Source organism: Phyllostomus discolor, chromosome 7 (genome assembly GCF_004126475.2).
Source record: "Phyllostomus discolor isolate MPI-MPIP mPhyDis1 chromosome 7, mPhyDis1.pri.v3, whole genome shotgun sequence".
In the NCBI taxonomy this organism is placed as follows: Eukaryota; Metazoa; Chordata; class Mammalia; order Chiroptera; family Phyllostomidae; genus Phyllostomus; species Phyllostomus discolor.
Genome location: NC_040909.2, coordinates 90,860,952 through 90,871,690, shown reverse-complemented (window position 1 = coordinate 90,871,690; position 10,739 = coordinate 90,860,952).

Here is a 10,739-nt window from a genome sequence, read left to right as displayed (position 1 = left end):
AAGGCTGCCACTCTCACATCTGTGCTCTTGCTCTGAGGTGAGACCTATATTCTATCTTCAGATTCTTACCTGCCTTGAATGAAAACCAGCTATCATGTCTATAAACCAAGCCAACATGGCCCAGGTGTCCAAGATGAAAACTTATTTATCTACAAGACCTTAATTTTAAATTTTACTTATTTTAAACTTATAAAAACACTTTAAGTTGTATCTGGCTAATGGTGACCATATTGGACAGAGTAGTTCCAGATACTAGCCAGCATATTTGAAATCTTCATCCCTGACTTTCAGGATACCACTCCTCCACTACTTCCATGTAGAAGAAATAACAGGGCTACCAGTGTTCACAGTATCAACAGGAAGATACTGATCAGACACTTTCCACCTGCTATTTTCAGACTTCCACCATGTGGGTAGATGCAGCCCCTTTCAGTAGCAGTTTGATGCTAAATTTCCCCTTTCACCAGGCATTTAGGACAGTTTAAACCAGTGGCTCATGAAAGAGAGTCTCATAGTTAGTTTCTGAGGCAATATTTTTTTCACTGATAAAAAGAACTATAGTGAAGGGAAGATATTTTTCTCTGTATGCTGGGATCTATTGTCACCTTCTGGTTGCTGCCAGTTATCTTGTGATCATGACAAAACTGTAAAGAAGAGGAAGCTTACTGGAACATCACTGAGTAGCTAAATTTCATTCTGAAACCATCTACATGTAGATTCGTTATTTTGTGAGAAGAAAAAATGCCTATTGGTTAATCCATGTTTCATCACTGTTCTGTTGCTTACAATCCTCAGTTCCCATGCAGAATGAGATCCTTAAATTTCTGATGGTGGGAAAGGTTGTTCCACCTCGTGTTCTTTCAAGCAGTGTGGAAATGTGGGAGAAAGGAGGAAGGCCCAGGAAAGATGGGAGTTGCTTGAAAGAAGTACCAACTATTCCAGTGGGGAACTGTGGGACACAAGGCATGGCAGAGCTCTCAGCTGGGATGAAAAAGTATGAAGACAATGAGGATCTCAAAGTGTGACCAGACAAAAGCAGTTAAGGTGGGGTAAGACAGGAAAACTAAGAAAGTCAGGTGATGGTTTGCCTCAAGGGACACACTAGGGGTTTTGGACTTGTTTCTAAAGGCCTTTGAACACCATTGTAAGTTTTATGTGAACAAAAGAATCATATTTACATTTGCAAAAGATCAGTCAGGCTTCATGTAGGGTAGAGAATGGTTTGAAAAGGGGAAAAACTAGAGATTGAGACATCAGAGAGAAAACACCCCATCAAGTGACTAGGGTGGTGTCCTGTATCAAAAGCTTTTTCACCATCTATTAATAAAATCACATGATTTTTGTTTTTGCTTTTGTTTATGTGATGTACTACATTGATTTATTGACAAATATTGTGCCATCCTTGAATTTCTGGGGCCAAATGAGTTTATTAAGTCAAGATTATTTAAACACACATTGAAAACCTGTTCCTGTTTTTGTTTTTGAATGGTCCTCTTGGTTCTAGCTGTCTTGCATCTTAGTAAGAAATACCAATCTGAGCAGTTGTGAAGGCAGCATCACCTGACATTTAGAGGAGGTAGGACCCAGGTGAGGACAAAGCAGGCCAGAGTGGCTAAGTATCTTGCCATTATCAGTACTTTAAGATTATGAGCAAGCTGCTTGGCCAGCCTAATTTTGCAATGTTGCCCACTTTACTGATGCCCACCATTAAATTCACAGTATTGTAAAGATAACCCCAAATCATGAGCAAAAGAAAAGAGAATTTTTATTAATGGATGGAAAAAAGTGAGGTGGATAGTGGCCTGCAGTCTCCTTAGTGTCTCCTGGTCCAGAGGTCTCCCACTCAGCCTTAGCCATGGGGAATTACAGCTTCCTGAAACCATGCAGGGAGGTTCCCAAAAAGAAAGAATTCAAAAAGTGTTCTCTTGGAGCCATTAAAAATTATTTTATGGACCATTAATTAAATAGATGTGGTGTTACAATCATTTGATTCATAATGGTGAAGAGAAAGAAAGGGTCAGTGTGAATTTCATTTGAGACATGAAAAATTGGGATTCATTGTTCAGATGAAGAGAGTGATGCCTATTAATAAATACCTGCAGCATTTTGTCACCAAGGTGCAACAATGCCTGTGACCACAACATGGAGCCTCCAAAACAGTTTCTTTTCCAGTGGCTTCATTCCATTTCCTTCACCTTTTGGAAAGTGGAGGTCTAAGTTTGTGCTTGGGAAGTTAAGACAGTTTAATATGGAGGAACACAGGCTTTGAGGGCATGTATGAAATTGTTCTTGTCATTGTTACAATGAATGCCCAACAGCCCTTGGCTTTATCCTGATTAGCCTTATAACAGTATTTATCATGAAGACACAAAAGCCATGCTCAGTGGGTGTTTGAGCAACAAAAGGCCAGTGACTATAATTGGTGCATATAGTTGGCACTCTAAAAATTCTAAAAATTTACAATGGGCTGAAATCTACATAATGAATGTGAACAGGCATACATGTACAAGTTTACCTTTGCTGGAGTAAGAAAAAGCCCTTGGAAAGTGAAAGCAGAGATTTAGATACGTTTCACAGAAAATGCTAACATGATCATGATGAATGAGAGGATTGCAGCACCATCACCTAAGCCACTGCTACTTGGAGTGTGGTCCAGACACCAAAAGTTGCTTGTTGTTGTCTGTGCTTCTGCCAAGCTGTCAGTGAACTTCATCACAAAGCACATTGTGTAGTAGAGCCTAACTAGCAAAACTTTCCTGATGAAGGAAGCAGGGCATCAACCTACATACTAGCCTGAACACTTCATCTCTTGGAGGGCCCACCCTTTGAGTGGCACTGAATTTTAAGGCTTCTTGGTTTCAGTTCTTAATTCTAGTTATGCTAAGTACTCTAAATGTATCATCAAATTTGTGTCGAGCCATAGTATACTTAGGGCTAGTGTAGTAAAATGTATAAATAAAGATGCCTGGACCAAATGGCCTCATTTTCCTTGTTTGATGGGTGATAACAATATTGTACTTAAAGGGTTCTTTTAGTGGATAATGTAGGTAAAGTTCATGTCATGAATCCTGGAACATGATGTGAGCTTAAAAGTTGGAAGAAAGTATTACTATGTTTTTCATTAACACCTCTTTGAAGAAAATACTGTTGTCACCTACCTTTTGCACATGAGGAAGTGAGATTATTTTCAATCAAGCTTAATAGGATCCTGTGTTCATGCAATTATGAAGTGGCAGAGGCCAGACTTAAAACCAGGAATTCTCTGAATCTAAATTTCAAGCAAATGCTTATGCCTTATAGCACACTGCTAGTCCCTGGTTAGACTAGATAAGTGGCTTTTAATTTTTGACCAAACTCAATGATGGGATGAGCATAATCTATTCCTACAGGTTCTCCCTGTGGTCAGGACAGGAAGGAGTGAAAGGCTAGAGCAGTCCTTCCCCAGGTTTCTGCTGGGGCCTCCCATGCCTGTAGCTGGAAGTCCCCCTAAAAGCTTGTTACAACAATAGAAGTAAGCACTATTGCTGTTGGGTAGGGCATATTATTGCAACAAGAGGAATGGATCTGCTGGCAGTTTATTAAATTCAGGAAGGAAGGGGAAGAGAGTTGTCAAGAAGGACTCAGAGCTTATGTGATTGGAAAACTGGGAAGAAAACAGGACCACTGAAACCAAGGGGCCAAACAGAAGTGCTATCAATTCTGGGAGAAATATATGGATGCTTCTGATGATATTACACAGCTTAGAGACACAGCAAAGTTCATGAAAGTTGGAAATGACACTGGTGTCATTATATTATATTGATCTTGCTGCATAAGTGATTACAATCCAATGTTACATCTAGATACTTGCAGAAAAACTCGGTGCTGATTGAGAATGAAGTTGGTCTTCAGAATGTTGAAAATTCACTGTAGTCCTGAAAATCATATTAACTGATTGATTTATCCCTTGACATCTCATATTGAGTTTAACATTTAGAATGCAAATAACACATTTTGTTTTAGTGGTTCTTTCAGCAGATGTAAAATAACAAGGTTAATTCTGAAAATGATTTTTGCATTTTCTGATTATGCAGACATGGAGAGTCCAACAGGACCCCTATGATTCTACACATCTTGTTGTTTCAAGGGATCTGAAAGGAAGGGCTATGGAATCAGAGGAAATTTTGTGCATGTGTTCCTCAAGGATGGAGTGGGGAGAGATGAATGGACACACATGATGATGAAAAAGGCAGCAGTTAACATGTATCAGGTGGTCAGTACACACTGAATGATATTCTTAGCACTCTACATAATGATCTAATTTGATCTTCAGTTGCCAATTAAATAATAATTATTATATTGTAAGCATTTGTATTGATTTTAGAGAGAGACCAAAAGAGAGAAAGTGAGAAACAGATTTGCTGTTTCATTTATTTATGAATTCATTGGTTGACCACCCTAGGGATGGAAGCTTCAACCTTGGTGTATCTGGACTGCACTCTAGTCAAATTGGCTGCCTGACTAGGTCAAATGATAATTATGAATACTTTGTCATAAAGGAAGCTAAAGTACACAGAAGCTGGAAGATTTCACCAAGGTTGCAAGCTGGGACTGACTAACCACGGAGGTGCTGTGAACACTTCTTAGGAAGGTATTGTCTTTGCCTAGTTTACCAAATTGGCAGTAGAGTCAGAAGCTGGAGGAACCATCTCCTTGGAGATAGTATTCCTTTGAGTGCCAGGTGATAATATGGGACCCAAGGTCAGGAAAAGAGATATTCTCCCTCCTATTTGCCAAACCTAGGGGAAGCCATGGGCTTTGGGTGACTTCTGTAGGGAACCTATAGTATGGGGGGCTCCATCCACAAAGATCCCCAACCGACACAGATGAGAATAAGTCTACCAACACATAGTGTTCTTGGGGAACAAAGGTGACCAATGTCTCTGAAGACAAGGATCTCAAACACATTCTTCCATGCATCTTTATTGAGTTCACCTCACATAGAGATAGGTTGTATGCAGGAAAAGACCATCAATTACTGTCCAAACAGCTGTAGTCCTGAAAAACTGACATCACTTACAGTAATATTTAAAGAAACCCGGGGATTGTTTCTTGTCAGGGTCAGCTTTACCTCAAGTGTCTGACTCAAACCAACGGAGCACAGCAAGCCTCAAAGGAATCACTGAATAGTCTTTCTCTGGCCAGATTTGCCCCTGGGAGCTGTCTGTTCCAGTACAAGGCTGCAGCTGCCTTTGGGAGTGTTTTCAGGTTGAATCAGACAGGGAGAGCAACCAGCCAAGAGATTAGGAGGCTTTTTCCAGATAGAGTGAGGACTCAGGATAGGACAAAGGCAAGGGGTGAGAGTCTTTCTGCCCCTTCTTTATAGACCCCTAAGTCCTTCCCTGATGGCCCTTCACAAATGTGCCTGTCATAGGTTGTCCCTCCCTTAAGGAATCTTATCCATCATTGGTTAACCAGTCATCTGCCCCAGCCAAGCAGGGGAATATGAGGAAGACAGGGGCTGTGCTCCTGCCAGAAAGAAGCGCTCTGTCTCCTTAGCGGCTCATGTCCCTAAGACATTTTCACTCAGCTCTAGCCATGGTACCCTCCTGTCAGTTAATGAGCCTAGAATCCCAGAAACCAGGCAGGACTGTTTCCAATACCATAGCCCTTTGAGAAGCTCCACACCAAAAGAGCACTCAGAGCCCTGCAGTCCAGGAGCCTTTCTCAAGTGCACAAGTGTGGTAAACTCTGTGAGAAAGCAGGATAGGTGGATTCAGGCCTATGTGGCCTTAACCTGGATCTTGCACAGTAAGTCCCTGGGGACTGCAGAGAAGGGCATTTAGAAACTAGCCAAGGCTTAAGGCTCTGCAGTAACTCTAATTAGACTTCCAAGCTAGCAAAGCTCAGGAAAACGTAACTTCATTTTTCCTAAAGGCTGATGAGGTCTGGGCATTTACTGAATGAATGAAGACTGACCATTCTAAAGAAAACTCTTCATTCTCTTTACTATTACTGCATGATTCTAAGGTCCCAAACACCTGTTCATAGGAAGAAATTAGGGACCTTTTCAATTAGAAAAACTTACCTTAGCTATTGAGTGTTTTCAAGATGGGGATTTTACTTTGAGCTTTAGTGCGATACAGCCTGAGCATTGCTTTGTTTCTGCTGACTATCTTTCCCTAAATAGTATAGTATTGCCTCCTTTGATGACATGAGGACCTTACCCCTGGTGAAGATTGAGGGCACATGGTATAATATAGTAATTACTCAAATAATAAGAAAAGGTTGATGGGGGTTTTGAAATACATGTAGATCTTTGTGATGGGCTCATCAAATTTGTGTATTTAAAATGTTTGCATCCAGTCAAATAGGACCTCAAGAAATGTTCATTAAGAAATGAAATGAAGAATTTCCTTTGCACTGTTGTTTACTTAGACCTTGAACTTAAACCTGACCATGTGGATGTAGCACTGTTCTCCCTCTTAAGGAGCATTTGATCTTAGAAAAATGCTCCACTTTCTGGCCCAATGTTCATATACTTGAGAGCAATTTCCCTTTAGCTCCAACCTCTGTGTCATGCTAATTTTTGTTGGCAAGCTCCTCAGTGATGCTGCCTACTGCCAGCTGCTGTTCAGGGCCCTGGTGCACTTAGTGCTGTCACTGTGGTAGGATGGCACTGGAGGAGGCTGGAGGGAGCGGCACAGTTTGGTGTGTGTGCAGTTTCTTTGTTTGAAGGGAATGAAGTATAGATTGAAATGTTTTCTGTTCACATTTCATTTTGCATTATTCTTTGTTGTGATATGCCATTGAGAGTCTGACTTAATAGTGTGGGTGATATTATTCTCTCCAGGCCCAAGTTATGCCTTTGGTAAGAACACACTGAAGTAGTTTTCTGGAAACATTTCCAAGTCTTCACTTAAACTTCTAATGCTAATTCAATGACACTCTACTAGGCCAACTATCTTTCTATACTGATACTTTGACAGAAGCTTTCAATGATATTGACAAAGAATTAGAAAAAAATCATGCAATCAGGAAATTATTAGCTCTGTTAAAAAGGAAATTTAAAGAAATAAAGAGCATTTTCTAACTTCTTGTACTGAAAGAGAAATTTCTGGCCCATATTATGTGAGCTTTTTTAACAAGATGTAAAACAGATAGATGAATAAATACACAAATACAAGTATGTTCTGTACCTAATACTTATTAAAATATTCTTCAGAACACTTCTAAAAGTTACCTCAGAAATATTTTCTTCATTCTATATATCATGGGACAGTTTGGACAAGGTGAAAATGAAATCATTCATCTACCAGCATATTAACAGAAAAACTGATTTTGGAGATTACATTCTTCTGAATGATGTATTAAGATAGAAGAATGTTGTTTCTACAGGCCTAGGTGCTCAGAATGAAATAAAACATGATGGCATGTTTCTATACAGACACAGGGGTAGGATGAAACAACATTTGCCATGGTTGCCTCAAAAGGGCTTTTAGTGAGGTTAGCACTGAGACCTGAATGGGTAGTGGGAAGGGCTTGTTGATATTTACGGAAAAATTGATGAAGTGTGTGCAAATTCCTGGACTAGCAAAGAGGAGGACAGAAACAAGGCCATTGGTTGCTTGTTTGTAACAGTTGGAACTTCCTGAAACAATGTTACTTGTGAAATTATGAATTGTCTACCACCCCTACAAGAATATAGACTTCAAGTTTCCAGGGACTTTGTTTCACCCTGTTTATTTTTCTTTTTCAGTACCTAGCACATTGTCTGGCGAATTATAGGTATATATAAATATTTTTTGCGTGAAAGAAAAAATATGTGAGGTTTATGAAATGTTCTCCAACCCAGCTGGTGATTTTGCAGGTGAGTTAAGAGACACCCAGCAGAGGTGAAAAGTTTTCCAGGAGAATGGGACCAGGCCTAGGCTTTTGGATAATGGGCCTCTGATTTTTCCCCTTCACCGTCTTGCCCCCTACTGGTTCAGTTGTGAAGAATCTGTCCTGTGTCTTTGAAAAGTACAGATTCTTCCAGAGAGAATTTCTTGCTTTGTGGGTTTCACATTCTATGGCTATAATTGAAGAATATTTGTACCTTGTAAATTCCAACAGTTCCCACACCCAGAAAAGAGAGGGAGAGAAAGATCTTATCAGCACAGAGGAGAACACCAAACAGAATGTGCCTTTTCTACAAGCATTGAAACCAATATGAGAGTACAACTCATAACAAAAGAAAACAAGACCAAACCTAATTTTAAAATGGGCAAAAGATCTGAAGAGATATTTCACTAGAAGCCACTGTGAAGGTTCCCAAAACAAGAAACAACAGGGGACACTTGGTTTGTTTCTAAGTTTAACAAAAGACCACTGGAAGGTTTTTCCCAGGTGGAAGACAGTAACTGAACTCTTTGTAATTTCATCCCCTTTAAAGTGCATAGCTGAAAATGAGGCTAAGTTGAGCACTGTGTTCTCATCTCAGAAGCTGGACCTTAGGACTCTTCAGATTGGTGTTACACACTCTTCCCAATTATCCTTGTAACCCTGTTTTAAAGATTGTGTTATTTTTTGAAAGGGGAAGGGAAGGAGAAAGAAGGGAGAGAAACAACAATATGTGATTGCCTCACTCGCATCCCCCTACTGGGGACCTGACCCACAACTCAAGCACTACACTTGGAATGGAAACAAGAACCCTATGGCTTGAAGGCCCAAGCTTAGTCCACTGAGCTACACCAGCCAGGGCCATCCTTTTAACACTTCTACATCTGTTTTTCTGCATCACATTCACGGATTGACAGACAAAAGTTGTTAAGAGACATTTTCTCATTCACACCCTAGGATGCCCTTAGGAAATGGTTTCTGGCATCACCCTCATTGCACAGGTTGGGAGACTGGGGAGACCCTGAAAGGCACAAAGTCTTCCTCAGGATAAAAAACTGGTAAGAAAAGGTTTTCTGAACTCAGCTTTCTCCCCTAAGCCAAGGACCTGATACATTCCCAAGGAGATGTGAAGAGGACTGTGTTAGGTATCAGTGTACAGATACATAAGAGAGGAGGGTGAGAACTCTTTAGCTCACAGGGGACTTTGAGAGACTTTGATTGGCGAAAGGGGCTCAGGTCATAGAACCTTGAAGGGATGACCTCACTTCCTTGGTGACAGACCCAAGAGAAATTAGAACTCTTGTAACTAGGCACACAGATTCTAGAGACAACTGCCTATGCAGGTCAGTTGACTGTCCACAGTCAGGAGACTAGGATGTCTCTGTGTTGTTTCCTGTTTTTTCGAGGCTCTAGGCCAAAGAAAGTCCAGAATGAGAAAAGTTTCTCTTGCTTTAGACACTGGAGCAACAGTGGTCATCATAAACACCTCCCATCACCTGGCAAGATACACCATGAGGTAATCTTTTTCAACCCAGGGCAGGTCCATACAGCCAGGCCTCCACTAGGATCCCACTTGGACCTCATCACACCACTTGCCCCTCTTCTTGCATATATGTGTGAGTTTGGGGTGGTCAGGTAATTGGGATGAGGGGTGCTCATTCTGGGAAAAAAGATGGTTGTTAGGGGCTAGAAACCTGAAGGAACTGTCATGATCCTACCCCAGGTCATGGCAGGCAGGATGGGAAGGTAAGTGTTGGAGATCAAGCTCTTGTACTCACTGGGCCCTCAAGGTGTCATTTTATTTCTACCCAGATTGGAGGTGTTCTTAGGTGCTTCTCAATGCCTGCAGATGGGGGGAGCAGAAACTATGTTGGGAATCTCCCCCAGTAGCAATTCCCATACAGGCCCCTGGAAACACCTGATGCTTTATTTTTCTCAGTCTCTAAAGAAGTCCGAAGAGAACATCTTAGAGTTGGCTGATGGGTTCACTTATGTCCCCAAGCCCTATGTTGGAGAAGTGCACCAGGCAAGAAACACAGTCCCGTGCCAGTCTGAGGTGAGAGGTTGTCTGCACCCTGGGTCCTGAGGTGAATTGGGGTGGGATCAAAAGTTGGAATAAAATCTGGGGCTCTGAGGATTTCACATGCCCACTCCCAACTTCCTCTGTACTTCCAATCCTACTACCAGGTTTCTGATAGGGTAGAAATCCATTCTTCATTTATGTTAGAGTGGTGGAGGAAAAAAATCATTTTGTTTCATTTTACTTGTTTTGATTTTTTAACTACCTCTGTAACATGTATCCTGTGGAGTAGTCACCCCTACTCTCCTTGAACATCTTCAAGTCTACACAGCATCACACATACAGGGTCTGTTTTGTAAAACAACAAACAAACCAACATGGGAGGGATGTACATATTTGATATATTTGTCTGCAACTTGACATTTCACAAAACACGCAAGTCATTTTAATGCAACCAGATCAACAGCGATGGGCCTACACATGTTCATATTACCCTTTAAAGAAGGCAATTTTCCTCAATGATTCCGACTTTTACTGTTACACTTTGACATGATGCCATTCTGCTGTGATTTCAGCAGTGTAACCTGTAACAGCCTCGCTGTGTGCTGATAGACTGTGTCCTAGTTTGCTAGGTCTCCAATACAGAAGACCACAGATTGTGTGGAAGGTTACTGAAGACTCCTGGCTCAGTACCCGGCTCTGTCTTTGTAGATCCTTGACGATGACATCCTTGAGGTACTGGTGCACAAGGCCCACTTTAACATCTACAGGGTCAAGGTGCAGGTATACCAGACTGACACCACCATCAAACCATGGTCTCAGGTGAGAGCTGGGCCAGGGTTTCTCCATCCTCGGGAAC